General features: G+C 44.1%; 1 long non-coding RNA gene across 1 annotated transcript; it reads left to right on the top strand.

Moving 5' to 3' along the window:
* The first annotated feature begins 1,812 nt into the window (after positions 1–1,812).
* LOC144370156 (uncharacterized) lies at positions 1,813–17,447 on the top strand. The gene is made up of 3 exons (XR_013430085.1): positions 1,813–1,869; positions 15,039–15,106; positions 17,403–17,447. It is a non-coding gene; the product is annotated as an uncharacterized LOC144370156 (long non-coding RNA).
* The last annotated feature ends 251 nt before the right edge of the window (positions 17,448–17,698 follow it).

Here is a 17,698-nt window from a genome sequence, read left to right as displayed (position 1 = left end):
AGGCTGTGTTTCTGTGATGACAAGTTAGCAAGTCCACTTTTGTGGTGGATCTGAGCCTGCGTCTTGCAGTCTGACAACACTGAAGCCAGTTCTTTCTCTGCTGGGCTCAGCTCTTCTGAGTCATCAGAAGAGGAGGATTATTTATTGACCTCTAAAGTCTCATCAGGAGTCAGTTCCTCAGTCAGTCAGAGAACAGCATCCAACTCTTCAAAAGCAGAGTAAATGCCAAAGGGAATTTACATGCAGAGCTCATCCACGCGGTCACCCCCATTTCACAGATGAAGAAACTGAGTCCAAATAAGGAAAAGAGTGGAAAACTAACCACTGGCCACAGTACTTCCCACAGCCCTTCAGGACTGGAATCATGGCCTGGACTCACGGGTGCAGTGCACGGAGAGGAAGAGTATCTTACAGTCATTGGTGGAGCTGGGGTCTTGGCAGCCCCCCGAAGGCTTAGCTTGTTCCTGTTCATTTCCACAGTCCCTTGGGAGCCACACATGTAAATTACATCAAAAAAGAAGAAGAGAAACAGAGAAAAACCAAACAGGAATTCAAGCCCTAAGCTAGAGCGGGGACTCTCCAAGGGCAGCACCCATAGCCAATCAAGAGCCCTGGGAAATCACTCCAGTGCCAGTCTGTATGTGAAGCCAGCCCTGAGTGCCCCTCCCTTCCCCCTTCTCCTTCCCTTCTTCTGGTGGACACTGTCTGTTTCCCTTTCAGCAGCTGTTTATTTGCACCCTCTTCTTTCCTGCTTAAAAAGAAAAAGTCCCTTTCTAATGCAGTGCTCAGTGGAAGTGATCATTGTGTGGACAATGGCTGGAGCTGTGGCCTGAGCAGGGTCACTCATGGGAAGGGCTGGACAGCGTCAGGAAGCCCAGGAGACCACAGTTTGGGAGGAGATGCTCATCATGGCAGGGGGCCGCCATTGGCAATGTCAGAGAGAGCAGTCTGATTAGTGGAGAGGTGGCACCCAGATGACAAGGTATTGAGATCTGATTGAAGCTGAAACGTTCCAGGCAATGAAAAAGTTTCCCCTGACAGGCAGGAGTGATTGAGGGTGTTGGAAGAGTGGGGAAGTGGGCCAGGAAAGGCATTTTCAAGATGGAGCAAGTTGAGCCCACTTTAGGACCATAAACATAACAAAAGTAGCTAGGGTTTGCTGTGACATCCCTGTGCTGAGGGTTTTATGGGGGTATCTCGTTTCATCCAGGTATCTGTGTGGTAAGTGCCTTAATAATTCCAGTTTCCAGACATGGAGATTGAGGCAGAGGGAGGGTCGGCAGCCTGCCCAGCTCCCAAGGAGCAGAGAAGGGATTGAAATCTGCACAGTTGGACTCTACAGAAGGGGAAAGATCTTCCAGGGGGGGGAGATGGCAGATACCAGAGAGCTTGGGGATGATTGATCTAGCAAAGGCCTGGAAGGAGATGGAAAGGGATGGGATCAATAGTCCAGGTGGAAGGTGCACCTTAGCAAAGTAGAAGGATACATCTTCCTTGAGACGGGAGGAAGGATGAAAGGATGGATGATAACGATGCAGGGAGTGTCTGAGGCAGAAGGAAGGAAGTCAGGGCAGTGCATGTGAGATGACCTTGATCTTCCCAGGAAAGTGGGAAGCAGCCGGCAGCACCCAAGGAACCAGCCTCCTCCTCACCCACGTCCTCTGTTCTCCCTCCTGCCCAACCTCCTCCTCTTGCTTTCCCATGGAAGATGCAACCCAGGGGATGCTCTTTCATACAAACTGGATGTTTATTTGTAAATGAGGGACTGGGATGTTCTTGAACAGAGGAGAGGGGAATAAGTTAAAGCAGATGGCCTGACAGGATTCTGGGAGTCAGCAATGAATGTGGAAATGGGAAAGAATAGGAGAGGTGAGTACAGTTTTGCTTTTATTACAAGGACCACTGAGGTCGAATCCAGTCTTGGTGAGGCATTTTAGTTTCTTCATACTGCTCCCGAGAAGGAGGGAGACAGAAATACAGAATCCATGCATTTGGGGTCTGGGAGTAGGGAAGATATTGGTTGATGAATTGAAAAGCAGAGATTTTTTTTTTTAACTGAATGTTAAAAAGTCAAGTTAGTGTATGCTGATAACAAGAATTGGGGAAGTACAAAAATGTATGAAAATGTATGAAAAGTCCACAAAAATCACTTCACCTTAGATAATTATTATTATTATTTTGTACTTTGATTTTAATTGTTTCTAGATGCATTAAAAACTTTAAATCCCACCATATCTGGCTTTTCCAGTATAATTGTACTTCGAGCATTTTCCCCATGTCATTAAAAAAACTTCTTTTAAACATATTTTGTAAGTAGAAGTTGAGCAATTAAAATTAGTGAGAGTTCATCTAATTACATAGTTCCTAAATGTAACATGCAGTTTAATGACTGGTGAGCAAGCAAATAAGTTCCAGGGGAAGAGCCAGCAGTGGTTCAGGGCTTTTCTTTAGCTATTTCGCTAATGCTGCTTCTAGCAGCTTATTTTCAGTCATTTGCTTTGGTGTGAATGCTCTGACGAACATCTTTGAGCACACATCTTTGTATATGATTACTTCCTTAGGATAGATTCTTGGAAGTAAAACAACTGGGGTAGAAGGTATTGCTTTCCATCAGGTTTGGTTACAGTCATTTACATCCCACCCACAGGGATGAGCAGCTAATGTCAGTCTGGGGAGTGCCCGCACTCTGGAAGGTCTAGGCCAGAAGATGTGGCATCTGCATGCTGATTCTAAACTTGGAGCCTGTGGAAAGGTTGCTTGAGGCTGCTCTTCTCTGAGTGTGAGTGACTCTCTTAAGCTCTTGTTCCTGGCACAAGGTTGAACACTGCCCCAGATGGAAGCAAAGGGAGGGGAGCTGGGGCTGTTTGTGTTGGAAAGTCCTAGATACTGAGGGAACAGAAGGTCACCCTTGCCCTGACACACCACCATCTATTTTGCATTGACTCTGTCATCCACAGTCAAACCTTTTGAAAATCTAATGAATTCAAGGAAGATTCTCCCTGTACACCACATACACACACACACACACACACACGCACGCACGCACGCACGCACGCACGCACGCACGCACGCACGCACACAGAGTTTTCAATTTCAAGGGATTCATTGATCCACAGATTAGCAGTTCTGGTTTTCTTTTCAGATAGTTAGCGCTTTGGAGACCCTTTTCCGTGCTGGAAATTTCCAGCCACACTCAGGATAACCATAATGTTCTGAATCCTGCCTTTTCAGGCAAAAGTGCTGCATCAACATTCATTTAATGTGCACTAGGGGGAGAAACAAGGTCTAATTCTCAATATCAGAGGTCAGGCAAGGTGTCTGGACAGACTGACAAGTTGGGAGAGAGAATTCATGGGAGAGAAAACACACAGATTCATACATATATTCCCAGCTACGACATACACACACACACACACACACACACACACACACACACTCATCATACATCCATGCACATCATTCATATCTACACATACTCTCATATACATGATATGTGAATATTTTATGACATACAACGCATGTGCATATTTACAGATGCACATATGCTTTCATGCACATGGCAAATACATATGCACATTCTCTCTCTCTCTCTCTCTCTCTCTCTCTCTCTCTCTCTCTCACACACACACACACACACACACACACACACACACAGAGACACACACACTCAGGACCTGGTCCTCTGCTCCCTCAGGCTCTGCCCTGGGACTCCCTTTCCTCCTTTACTTGATCTTGGCCTAGGTCCCCCCTTTTCCTCCCACCCAATGGTAAATATACCTGCCCGAGTTTGAGAGAATGTAAAAGAAGCACAGGAGGAGAGTGGGAGATAAATTTAACAAGCATTAAAGTTAATATATAATTTAAATATGTATAAAATTATTCTATGTATCGATTAGAAAATGGGCTATTGACTGTTTCAAGGCAACAGTCAATTTCAGAGTTCACAGGTCAGGTCAAGTTTCTTTCTAATGATCTAAGAAAGAAGGCAGCATTAGCAGGATAATGAACTCCAAGACTTACAGATGCAATCTATGGCTGGTGGCCACCCAGTGGAGGAAGAGAGCCCAAGCAGCTCAGCCATGTATGTACATTACCAAATTAACCAGGCATGTAATTACCGCTCAGGTGCTCAGCAGAGGAAGAGCTGCTCACGATTAGTCCAATTTAGCTTCTGTGCCCTGAAGTTGGGGAAGCTGGGGTGGCGCCAGTGCATGGAACTACCTCATCGCCCTCCACCCCCAGCACCCCACTTTGCTCCCCCTCTTGCATTCCCGGAATGTGATGTTGAGGCATTTGCTGATGTTTATGGAAATTTATGTAACTGTTCCAAGAGTTGTAAATCATGTCCTGATTAGGAGCGTCTGGGAGCCTGGTGTTGGGATATCAAGGAGCCTGCGGGAGCCTGTTGTGGAAGCCACTGGCCTCCTCACAGTCACAGAATCTTGTGTGAATGAGATGGAGATGGATGCTGAGATTAATTAAGTGCTAGCAGGGCTGCGTGGGAAAGCCATCTCCGCAGTCTGCTTGAGGCATCTGTCTACAAGGTGAGGCCACGTCCCAACTGCAGCGGGAGACCCCTGAGGTCTTAGGAGATGAGAAGATGGAGACTGGCCTCAGTCTTTCTTTCCAGCCATATCTCCTACATGTTCTTGGGAAAAATTATCCCCAACAGGCAAACCAGTGAGTCATCCTAAAAACAGATTGTCTTTTTTCTCCCCTAACCTATCCTGATTCTATCTCCAAATGCCCCTTCTCACTAACCCAGATCAGATCCATTCAGATCTCACCCCTGCCAGCAGCCTCCTCTGACCAGTGCTTCTGGGGACAGGACTTCACTACCCCAGGCATCAACTGGGGCTGACCTTATTGCCTCCATGAAAGGCCAGCACTATTCCAGGTCAAGGAAGCAGTCCTGGTTGGAGAGACAGGACAGGATTGATGGCAGCTCCAGGATAGCTCATAATTTTGCCAGTTTCAGAGCTTTGAACTTGAATTAGACTATAGGAGTGTTGCCTTGAAAGGCTGGCAGTTGGAGACAATGATGTCCAGGAAGAGTAGAGATATTTGTAATCAGCTTTATATTTATTTGCATGTGTTTATACATCCACCTCTAAAGGGTCTCATGCTCTTTTGTGTGTATTGGCTTATCTCCCTGCTGAAATGATTCAGGGTTGGAGTTCTGTAAGCTTCATGGCTCTGGCCCAGCATGTTGCTGCTCAGATTCTTCGGTGCATGGAACTGGCTTCTACATGTCGTGCTCTTCAACAACAACCCAGTCCCCCCACCCCTCTTGCTTGCCCCAAGCTTAAGACTCCTAGTTTAGGTCTGGAATCAAGAGGTAATTAGGCAAATTGTTGACTCTCACAAAATAATGTCATTCCTGCTCCCATGTGACCTTCCATAATTGTGTTTCTTTAGAATACCTGATTATACAGCAGTTTCATTTCACCATTTCCCAAGTTCCTTGATGTTTGAACCATCAGAAAATTTCCACAAGTTCTACAATATCAAGAATCCCCCTCCCTTCTCAGTCACAACTGGCAGCTTTTAGTCCATTTTGATTTTATGCAAAATCACACCAAGAAGAGTTTCAGACCACCTTAGGGTAACACACATCTTGAAGCCGCCGTCTCCAAGTGGTGTGTGCCAAAAGTTTATTGTTTGGATACTCACTGATGCTCCTGGTCTCCCAATCTTTGAATCTGCTAAAACACACTCTTAATTAAAAACATCCTCCAGACATGGACATGGCTGCTCATTCCCCATTCTGTAGCAGCAGATGAGAGAGGGAAGGGGCAGAGGGCGGCTGGGCCATGACTTAGCTCTTCCGCATTAGCCCTGCCTGCGCTTGTCCATTCCAATCTTGGATTCTCTGCTGGGTGAAACAAGCAGGATTAGCGCATGATAAGAGAAGCCCGGGTCATAATTACACCCTATGCAACAGGGCAGCAGAACCACTAAATAAATCCCTGGACAATTATTAAAATGGCCCAATGCATTACACAAATTAGAACAGATTGGGACTTTTGGGGCAAGGAGAGGGGAGCGAAGACCCGGTATTTAAGTGTTCTTGTAAGCCATCTAAGATATTAATGCTGCAAAGCTCCTTATGAATATTTAAGAATGTAAAATGGAGCTTCATTGCCATCCCACATCACCACAGAAACCTGTAGTACGGTTGCGTCCACTTAAGAAGGCAGAGCTGCATCCGTGGCAGATTGAAGCCAGATGAACCGGGGCTGGCGTGCTTGCAGCGGCCGTGCTCAGCCCAGACCAGCCTGATGATTCTGCATTATGTCCTCCTGGAAGAGGATTTAGTTAAAGACTTGAACGACTCTAATGGGTAACAGTGACAGTAAACCCCCCCCCCCAGTGACAGGGACCCTCCAATGACAGTGAACCCATTTCCCTAACTCCCCAGAGATTTAGAAGATTGACGGTGTTCCTGACCATTCTAACACAGAAGAGACAGAGTGAATGGTCACCTCTTCCATTCAAGTGCAGGCCACACAAAGTCCTTGCAGAACAGAAGACATGAGACCTCTGGGCTCTCCAGGCAGAGATTTCTCAGAGGTGCGTTTGTGGTCCTGTTAAGCTGTTTTCTCACAGGACACAAATAGTGCCAGGTTCTTGCCAGGGGTGAATGAAGTCCCTTGGATGAAGAAAGGAAAGGGCTACTCCAATGAAGGAAGAGTTACACTCAGAACTCAAGTCCAGTGGCTCCTGTCCAGCATCAGGCCTGGTGTGTCCTTTGCTTTGGAACAAGGAGTGGTGTAGGCTCTCATGAGTTGCTAGAGAGATCCCAAGGCTCACAGGAGAGGAGATTGGGTGAGAACTCGGAGGTGGGGGGCTCTGGCCCCGGCTCAGCCCAGGGTCTTCCATTCTGCTCCTTTTCCTGTCTGTCAAATGGGATTGATATTGTTGGCCAGTCTGGCCATGAATATCTACAGTGTGTGCCAGCCTGGGAACCAGAGGACTATACAATGTGACATTGGTATTCTCTGTCTTGTTTTACTTCTGTTTGCTGGTGGCTTTGCTGTACCCCCTGAACATTTTTCTATCTAATTTCATTCCATCCTTCTGGATAAAATGGGAGAGGAAGGGGTCCTATCTGTGCGCACACCTGGCTGCCTCTTTTTAGGATTAGAGCAACTCTGGGGGCAGGGGTGGCAGCCTACAAAATGGCAGAATAGGCAATTTTGCCCACAAGGATCCTCTGAGGATGCCCAAGAGGTCCCCTCTCTGCACAGGAATGTTGGGGTGGCAGAGGAATGCAGGGGGCTCCACACCCACAGCTTCAGGCCTTAGGCTCAGGGCAGGGACCAAGCACGAGGGACAGACAGATGACCTATACAGGTTTCCGGCAAGGTAAACCTGACCACAGGATGTGCCATGCTTTCAGGTGGGATGGGCCCTTGTCGAGGTGGACCTGGTTCATCCCATGCTGATGGTGTCAACAGTGCAGGTGAGACTATGAATAAACAGGGTTTTCATTCCTCAGAAGCTCATAGGCAAAAAAAAAAACCCTTGATTGCCTTATTTTTAAAGTTTTGATAAGGTTTACTCACATTCATGGAGGAGCCACACAACTGCTCCGAGAGGGAAGAATTATTCTCTATTCTCTCTAGTTGACTGGACTCTTAGGGCTCAGGGACACCAGGATCTTGCCACCATCTCTTTCTCTCTTTCTCAGGGTTCAGGTGTGCACACAAGAGTGTCATTTTATCAAGAAGAATTTTCTGTCTTTTCTTCCAACACGACTGCCAGCCTTTATGTATACTTTTAGCCTGGATTAATCACATAAGAATCTATGAGGCACTAATTATCACTTAAATAAATCTAAATGAATCAAGCCCTAAGAGCATTTAGTCAACCAACTGGGTTCAGGTCTTGTATGACTTATTTATCTTTTCTTAACCTCAGTTTTCTTATGGAAATCCAGCTGGAGGTCGGAATAAGAGAACCTGTCTCTTTGGGTTAATGTGAGTATTATAGTTTAGGACTTAAATGATCCCCAAAGGCCCATGGGATAAGGGCTTGTTGCTCAGCCTGTGGTTCTATTGAGAGGTGATGGGACCATTCATTCAGAGGTGAGATCTAGTGGGAGGAAATTGGGTCATGAGTGTGTGCCCTTAAAGGGACTGTCAGGACCCCAGCCTCTTTCTCTCTCATCACTTCCTGGCTGCTACAAGGTGAGCAGCTTTCTTCATCAAGTGCTCCTGTCATAATGTACTACTTTGTCTCAGGCCCCAAACGAATGGCCAACTGACCATGGACTACAGTCTCCAGAACTGTGAGCCAAAATATACCTTTTTTTATAAGTTCATTCTCTCAGGTATTTTGTTATAGTAATGCAAAACAGATGAACACAGTGAGGATTCATCAAGAGAATGCCTTTAAATTGCTTAGTATGTGGAACAGATAACTGTGGGTACTAAATAGCAATTATCATCATTTCCATTATAGGTCTGAGATTCCTTACCAGAGAATCATCCCACCCAAAACTTAAAACTCAGACATTTGGATGGGAATAAAAACCCTGCATTAAACCTTTTTGTGCCAATGGTGCTACAATGCTAATATTATGTAGCATGAACCAGACCTCTCCATGGTCCTTGTCAACACTGAGATTTTCCGATTCTGTTACATATTTAGAGTGATGGGCATCTTGTAAAAGGGCACAGATGAAGCGAGCACCTGGAGGCATAGGAGGAAGGTGTCAAGAGAAGAAAGGACACCTAGGGCAAGGAGAGGATGATCTTTAGGGGGGCTGTGTTCTCCTAGATTTCCAGATCTGCCTGATTCTTTGCATAGTGGTTCCTTTGGACTGTTTTCCTTAGCTGTTTGAGGCAAGAGTGAGCAAAGCTGATTTGCTCCTGGATAATGTGATTTGCAAATACCATCAATCAACCTCTCAACATTATCGTTAACATTTGTTAGGCAGGTGCTCCATACTTTGTCATTCAGTGTTCATCCACATTTTGCAATTGGAGAAACCAAGTCTCCAGGCCACACAGCTAGGGAGCAAGAGGACCACACCTGAACCCAGACCATCAGAGTCTAGGGCTGTGCCTGCCTTAGACCTCCTTCACAAATGTTTCTGAGCTCTCGATGCTTTCAGCCTGCCCCTGGCCCTGGCCCCAACTTCACTTTGCAGCTGTAGAATTCATGTGATCCCTGTGCTCTGCACTTATTAAAAAAATACTCAGTACCTAGTTGTCTGCCAGGTGCTAATGGAGTCTGTTGTTGGAAAAGATGCTATTGACCCATCACTGGGCCCAGGTTAGGTTTGATTTAGGACATCCATCCTCTCAACCCCGTCTGGGTTTGCTTGCTTTCAAAGAGTGGGTGCTCAGGACTGGAAATCCGGTTTGGAGCCAGGGATCAGAGGGTTCCTCTCTTTATATGCAACTAGCGGACTTCTGGGTGCAACGGCAGTTCCCTGAGGATTATAAGATCACAGAACTGTGGAGCTGTCAGAGTCTTTCATCTTATAAGCATTTTAAGTAACTGAGTGGACCAGACCAAGCCGAGGAAGGAAGAACCCACTACACAGGCATCCCTGCAGCCCACCGCTCATTCGACTCTTGCTTGGAAAATCTTCCTTTTACTTTATCAGCCTCATTCTGTTCTATTTGTCTATTTCAGCCCTCACTTGTCTCCTTTTCCTTTGATATATGTGGGGAGCTTATAATCTGCATATTCCCACATGGTTGTACTCTGTTGATCTTCTCCAATAGTCTCATGTGTAAGAGTTTTGTTTGTTACCCCCCCAGTATCTAGGATTGTGAGAGCATTGACAGATGGGGTTGTGTTTGCCCGCATAGTGTCTGGAGCACAGTAATCACTCAGAGAGTAAGCTGCAGCTGGTTGAAGGAATGGCTGGATGGTGGGAGACTTAAGGATTCCCCATTGAGACCAGCACAGGACAGAGCACATGGTGGGAACACTGTGGATACATGGTGATGTTCATTGATCCTAAGGACCCTTCTCAGATTAATTTTTTATTAGGAGTTTATTAACCTCTTGTTCCCAGAAAACATGGAAGGTGCCACATAGGTCCTTATAGGTCTTTGAGAAGTTTGTGGGGTTGATAGCTTGTGACATTTGCCAAGAGAAGTAAATGCCACCCTACACTTGTGGAAGGGGAAGTTGTAGCCTCTAGACAGGCCCAGTGGATTTTGGGGAAAAACAGCTCTGAAACAGAAATGTAATCATTTCTGGAAGCTCCCCTTGGAATTTGAATGAGGGGCATCAAACTAGCTCCTAGCCACTGAAGACCATGGAGTCCTCCAGGTGGACTTCAAAGATGATCTGTTTCAGTGGTTTTATGACCATTATTTTTCAGTTTTAGACCTCTTGCTCCAATGAAAGTACATAAGTTGGATTTTTGGAGTTTCTCTGATTTTAAAGTGGAGTTCGATGCCCAGAGCCTTGTATGTATGTATGTATGTATGTATGTATGTATGTATTTATGTATGTATTTTAGTTGTAGGCAGACACAATATCTTTATTTTTATTTATTTATTTTTATGTGGTGCTTGGAATTGAATCCAGGGCCTCATTCGTGCAAGGCAAGTGCTCTACCACTGAGCTGCAACCCCAGCCCAGAGCCTTGTATTCTTAGCTAGAAGAACATTGAGAACTTGCTAGAGCTTTTTGGGAACATGTTTAGAACCCACAGTGGTGACTGTAGGAAACAAGTGTAACTCATTCGGGTGACCTGTTTTTAAACCAGCTGCTTTTTTTTTTTAATTTTGAGGGAGCATAATTTTAGATCAGACTCAATTTATAGGTGTGGGAGCACTTAGAGATGTTTGATTCAAAGTATTTGCTCAAGAAATTGGGATTGATAAGTATGTTCCATAGAGGCTCATTAGAAATGAAGATGCCTGAAAATAATGTAAAGAAGAAAAATAAGTAGATACAGAGGTTGACATGGATTTATCATGTGTAACCTGCTCACCCACCCTTAACTCTATCCCCTAAGAAGATGCATCTTTTATCAAGGCATTGAGAAATATGGCAAAGGGGGGTGCCCACATCTTGGGTGAGTGCTGTCAATGCTGTTATCTTTTTACCAGAAAGTCCTGTAGTTGAAATGGGATCCCTGAGTTCATGGGGGATACTAGAATCCTCGAGGAAAGAGCCCAAGGAATGACACTTTAAGAAATCTCTAGGGACAAGGTGGCCCTTGTACTATTTAATGTTCTTAATTGCATCAGAAGCCATGCTGGATGGCTTAAGCAAAAAAAGAGACTGTATAAAAGGATGTCAGGACCCATACATGATACCTTTGGACAGGGGATGGATGGAGAGCGTATCCTGGGGCTGTGGGCAGCGGTAGTAAAATGCCATTGCTCTTTGGCTCTGGTAGTGCTCAGGACTGGCTGCCAGATGCTCTGCCCTCTCACCATTACAGAGCTGGCTTCCTCTGCCCCTCTGCTCACCAGATGTCAGCTCTGCACTTAGCCTCCTCTTCATTTTGTACACTTCTGAATCCAATTTTCCCGCAGACCTGTCTGATTTGTCAGGACGCAAATCTGCACGTACCTTCATCCTGACTGCAGGGGAACCTGGGCACATTACAACACTGCAACAAATTGTGTTTCTGGGAGCAAGTGACATTGCAAGCAGCTGGAGGTGCCCCACACTGCATGGTCCCCACAAGAGGCAGCAGAACCAGTGTGTTGATGGGAATGGTCTGAACCTGTTGAATCTTAAGAAAGGCTAATTGATCATGAAGTCTTTAGCACTGAAATATATGAACAGTTTTCTAAGAAACTTCTTGGCCCATAAAATCAAAACAAACAAACATTATACACTAGCCTGGGGAACAGAGAAGACTCCTTCGGTCCGCGTTCAATTTCTAAACTTGAGCCACAGGCCCAGAGCTCATGGAAGATACCAGATACCTTTGAGGAAGGACCCTGAAATTATATCACATGCATATATTACAAATTCTCCTCCTGGCTGTCTTCTAAGAGATCTAGTAAGGATTGCTTGGGGAAAAGGAGACTTCTATACTTTCAATATTTTTTTAATGGATTCTGAGATAATTCTTGGGGATCCAATATCCAACTGTGAGCCACTGGTCAGGGCATCTTTCAAAGATCAAATGACATATTTTTTGACATTAGAGTTGGCTCATGAACCCCAAACCCATTTCATGGTGGGAATCATTAAAGCCATAGAAGTCTTGAAAGATGCAGGTGTACTATCACCATGTCATTTTAATCACTTATTTGTTCAGAGTGGAAAGTGGAGCTATTTTGGTGAATGGCTATAGATTATTACAAATGTGATTCTAGATACAGCCACCTCTCTGGAGCAAATAACCTAGTGTTTGACACTTGATCTGCAGCTATCTATATGGCTGGCACTTTTCAAATATTTAGTTCCAATAAAAAGGCACAATTTTCTTTCACCTGGTAAGTATTGCAGTATACTTTATTGTTCTAGTTCTCCATCTCTGTGTCACAATTTAGTTCACAAAGAAATTTGATTATCTCTTCCTCCTACAAGAAATCGGGCTGATTCGGCATACTGACAACATTATGCTGATAGGACTTGGAGAGCAGAGATATATGTACTGTGGAAATCTAAGTAAGATATGAATGCCAGATGTTGGAGGATGAATTCTATGAGAATACAAGAAACAAGTGAACATTATACAATTTCTTATTTCTGTTTAATATCTATTGTAATATTCAGGCAAAGATTTCTAAATGAAATTTTATGTAGTGTTCATGTCTGCAGTTGCTATTTTATGTATTTTTATTTATCCCAATTTTATTTATGCCATTATATGTGGACATTGTGAGTTTTCACTCCTACCTAAAATACCATAATCTGCTTAGCTTTGCTGTCCATTAGAGGTTAGATTGTTGCTGTTTTTCCTCTATGTAGCTATAAATGTCTTCATTTAATTGCTTCTGTGTGTGTGTGGAGGGGAGACTTGGGTTATTTCTTCAGGGTATATTCCTTTTAAAGAATTACAGTGTCAAAAGATATGAATGGTTTTATAGTTTTTGTTCCATATTTCCCTATTGCTCTCCAGACAGATTGAACCAATTTACAATGCTACTGACAGTTATAGGGGTGCTATTTCTCCATGGTCCACCTAGTCAGATTTTCTACATTTTATTTATTTGGATCAATTTAATATCATGTAATGATACCTTAACATTATATGAGTATCTATTTCTTTAACTATTAGGAAATCTGCACCATACAGTGTGACATCATTCATTTTCATTCCATAGTCTGTTCATCTTCTAGTTTCACTGATGAGTTTGTAAGCCTACTACTGGTAGAGACTGTGCATCCACTATCCTTGCATCTACCATGTATCCACCATCTGTCCTTCATGAATTGAACACTTATTACGTTCCTGTCCAGGCACTGTGCTAAGATCGAGGAACACCAGAGAACAAGACTCAGTGCTCTTCCTTGAGGGACTGTCATTGTCACTAGCAACAAAGTCAATAATTACAACTAAAAGTGAATTAAAATGTGCACAAAGTGCCAGTGGAGTTCAGAAGAGAAACGTCAGGGTGGTGGGTTTATTCAAGTTGTTCTCAGAAGAATCAGGTAAGACTTCTAAGAGAAACCGTGCTCGTGGTCAGATCCAGGCCTCAGGGAGGATGAATCGAAATTCAGAAGGTTAGGAAAAGCTATCCAGAAAGAAGTGAAAGGTGAATCGTGCACTGTGAGTGAAAGGGGTGTGCAGTGAGAGTGTGAGGGGACCTCAAGGGGATGGGCGAGGGCTTCTTGAGAGAAGGGCTGTAAAACTAGGCAAATCTTTTCAGATGTGTCTGGCTCTAAAGAGCAGAGATCTCTGCCTTGACTGACTTAGACAATAAGATAAATTTGTTCTCTTAGTTTGTAAGAAGCTCAGCAGCAGGGCTGCTCCAGGGTCTGCCAGCTCTGTGGCTTGACAATGCCATTGGGGACTCATATTCTTCCCTTTCTCTCTTGTCCTCTTACTAGGCTTCCCTTGTGCTTATGAGCTAGTGGTGTCTCCATTCAAGGTATCTTTTGTAGACGTAATAATGTTGAGTAGAAGGAAAGGGATTGCCTTTTCCCTTGTTCATTTTTATTTTTAAAAATTTATTTATTTTTGGTACTGGAGATTGAATCAGGGGTGCTTAACCACTGAGTCACATCCCAGTGCTTTTTAAATATTTTCTTAGAGACAAGGTCTTGCTGAGTTCCTCGGGGCCTCACTAAGTTGCTGAGACCAGTTTTGAATTCGTGATCTTCCTGCCTCAGCCTCCCGAACCGCTAGGATTATAGGCATGTGCCACGGCACCCAGCCTTGTATATTTTTTTAAGGACAAAGAAATCCTTCCCAAAATCTCCACAGAGGGCTTTCTTCTCCCTGGCATTTAGGATGATTTGCCTATCCCCAAACCAAGTTCTGGCAAGGGCAATGGCATTACCAGCTGGTGCAGGTGTCTTAGGATGAAGTTACAGATGAGGAATCTCAACTTCCCTGAGAGTTGGAACTGATAAGATACAGTGTAATTATCAAAGAAGATCTGGCAAAGAGATTTTGGACAATTAATGGTATTGCTGTATCAGGGCACCCATAGTGATAGTGTATCCTCTGTGAGTCTCGTTGACTCATGGCTGTTACTGCTGAACTATTTCCTGTGGAGACTCCATCACGAGTCACTTTTAGCCACTAGGATCCAGTAGTAACGGGGGAATCATAGCAGGGCCCTCCTGCTCCAGCAAGACCCACATTGAGGAAGTGGCTGCAGAGAGATGAGCAGAACAATTAAACAAATTTTCATTGTGTGCCTACTGTGTGCCAGACACCGTGCTAGGTTTCATGGATATAGGGCAGAGTAAGATAGAACACTCAGTCTCTCAAAGAGCTTCCACTGAGGGCTGGGTGAGAAAGCAACTTAGAGGGTAAACAGATTCCTATACACAATATAAAATTATAAATAGGACAATTAGAGCTGTATTAAGAATATGCTATATTCTACCTAAAACTTTTACCTAGTCTTTGCATTTGATTTTTACAGCTATCCTCATTTCTTTCCCCCGTTTACCACCAAGAAGGACTGGCTGCCTGTTCAGGTTCTCCTAGCTGGTAAGCATGAGCCAGGACTCGGACTGAGGTCAGGGCCCCTCCTCTTCACTGCACTATGACATGTTCTCTCTGTCATTAACTCAAATACCAATGTGTCATGAATTCCCAAAGGAAGGTCATGACATGTTGTCAGGGGCTAGGCTGGGAACACTTTGCAAAGGAAGTGTTATATGACTCCCTCTTGGAAGACAGGACAGTAACCAGGTGAGCAAGGTGGGCAGGCCTTCTAGCCAAGGGAAAGAACAGGTATGAGGTAGAAGAGGGGGTTCACTGGGAGTTGGGACTGAAGAGGTCGCTTTGACCAGTATCTTATGCTTCCGAGTTTGGATTTGTCTCATAAGCAAAGTGGACAGCTTCTGAAATTTTAGAAGTAAAGGTGGATTTTAGAAAGACCACCTTGGTAGCATTTTGGAAGATAGACTTGGGAGGAGTCAAGATCCTCAACTGGTGAGGAAGCTGTTGTATGATCCAGAAGATATCTAGAGAGGAGAGTCAAATAACGGAAAAGAGATTTTAAAGGTAAAATCAAGAGGTTTTGGTGATTGATTAGATGTGGAGGTTAGAGAGGGGGAAAAAGTGAGGATGATTTCTACATTCCTGGTTTGGGCAACCAGAATGGTTATGATGCTTTATACTCAGGAGTCACTGTAATGCAGGTGACAGAAACTCCACTCACATTAGCTTAAGCAAAAAGAAACATAAAGACATGCGTACCTGAGAAGGAATTGAGTAGCTTCTAGGTCTGAAGGAAGAGATGTAGAGGGCTCCACACCTCTAGAAAACTCTCTTTCATCTTTGCTGGTCTCTGCTTGGCTTTTTCTATGTGCCAGGAAAGATGTCCACCAATAGCTCCAAATATGCATCCCCAGTCTCTGCAGTAGAAAGACAGCGTCTCTCATTCATAAGCCCTCTTGAGTCATAAGCTTATCCTGTGTCAATCCCTATACTGTGAGTGCTAGATTTCATTGGTACAGGGCAGAGTAACACACAACACTTAGACCCTGTCCTACAAAAAGCTCACCTTGAGGGTCATGGTGAGAAGGTGAGGGGGTAAACAGATTCATATGCACAATATAAAGTTATGGATTGAAATGGAGTCAAGTGCTCTGTCCTATGGCCAAGAAGAAAGAAGCTGACACAGAGAGTTCTGGGAAGCTCAAGATAATACCTACCATGGTTCACCTCGCTGTTGACCAAGAGAGAAGACAGCAGGGGAACAGCATTAACTGGCTTTCAATTCAGATCTGATTTAGACACGTGAGACTCATCGCATTGAACTCCCCAGCAGACTCGAAGTGCCATAACATTTTATTGAAATCAACATGCTGGTGAGATAAGGTTCCTGACAGACAGCAGATGGCTCCCACCCAGAAAGGCTAATCAATTCAGACCAAAAACAGCCATCATAAAAGAATGGGACATACAGAGCAGGCACACATATCAGGATGGCAAAGAGACAAAGGCTCTTGCATGGCCCTAGCCAGGAGAGAGGAACAACAGCATTGTGAGGAAGTCTGGGCATCGAGACCCTCCCTGGCTGGCCTCACTTCCCATGGCTCACATCACAGAGCTCTGTACGCTTGCCCTGAACTCATTGGGCTTTCTCATTGCAGGCTTCTTGTGGTCAAGTGACATGTCGTATTCATCCCTGCCCACCCAGGAGCACTTGGCATAGGACCTTGAACTAAGTTCTTAACAAAGTTTTATTAATCCACTTCCAAACTTGGAGTGAGCAGAGTAGTTATTTCTTACGAGACAGAAAAAAGTATTTGCACTGTATGGTAAGAGGTTAATGATGTCGATAGATTAAAATACCTTTACAAATCAGTATTATAGGATGAGAAAACCAATAGGGAGGCAGGCAAAGCAAATTAATATGAGGTTCACAGAATGGTCCTCCTTATGAAAAGTGTCAACTCCAGTAGTTATTGAAGAGATGCAAAATAAAACAATGGGAATCCTAGTTTTGCTTATCAAACTGGTGGAGGTTTAAAAATAGATTCTGTAGTGCTAGTAGGAGCATGGAGAAATAACTATTCATATAATATAGATGAGATTGCACATGAGTACAGCTTTCCTAAAGACGAATATGGTCATTTTTATTAACAGCCTTCAAAATCTCCATGCTTTTAAAATCGGTAATTTTGCTTCTAGATTGTTATCCTAAGAGTGCACTCAGAGGCAACAGCATTGTGTTATATATAAGAATGCATATATATAACAGATTATATATAAGAATGCATATCTTAGTGTGATGGGAAATAACCTGGCTTATTCTCACTTATTCTGTGTCCAGTAGAAACCCCAGAAAGAGAAGTGGATTCATATAGTTCCTTGCCATTTGTCTGACTTATAGGTAAGAAAAGCCTTCACAATTGGTTGGATGCCTGTGGCAACACTGTAAACCACTTCATTCTCATTGGTGGGGGATGCTCTCCTCTCCTTCCTGGGATCTTTTGTGTTAAGCTTCTGCTTTAGGACATCCCTGTCTACCATGCCATATGGAAACTCCTATTATTTTTCTGCTCGCCTCTCAGGCCTTGAAGTTCTTTGGGGGATCAGATGTACTATACTAGAGACTGAACTAGTTGG

This window comes from Ictidomys tridecemlineatus, chromosome 13 (genome assembly GCF_052094955.1).
Source record: "Ictidomys tridecemlineatus isolate mIctTri1 chromosome 13, mIctTri1.hap1, whole genome shotgun sequence".
Classification (NCBI taxonomy): domain Eukaryota; kingdom Metazoa; phylum Chordata; class Mammalia; order Rodentia; family Sciuridae; genus Ictidomys; species Ictidomys tridecemlineatus.
Note: the sequence above shows the minus strand (reverse complement) of the source record. Positions and strands in the feature narration are given on the sequence as shown.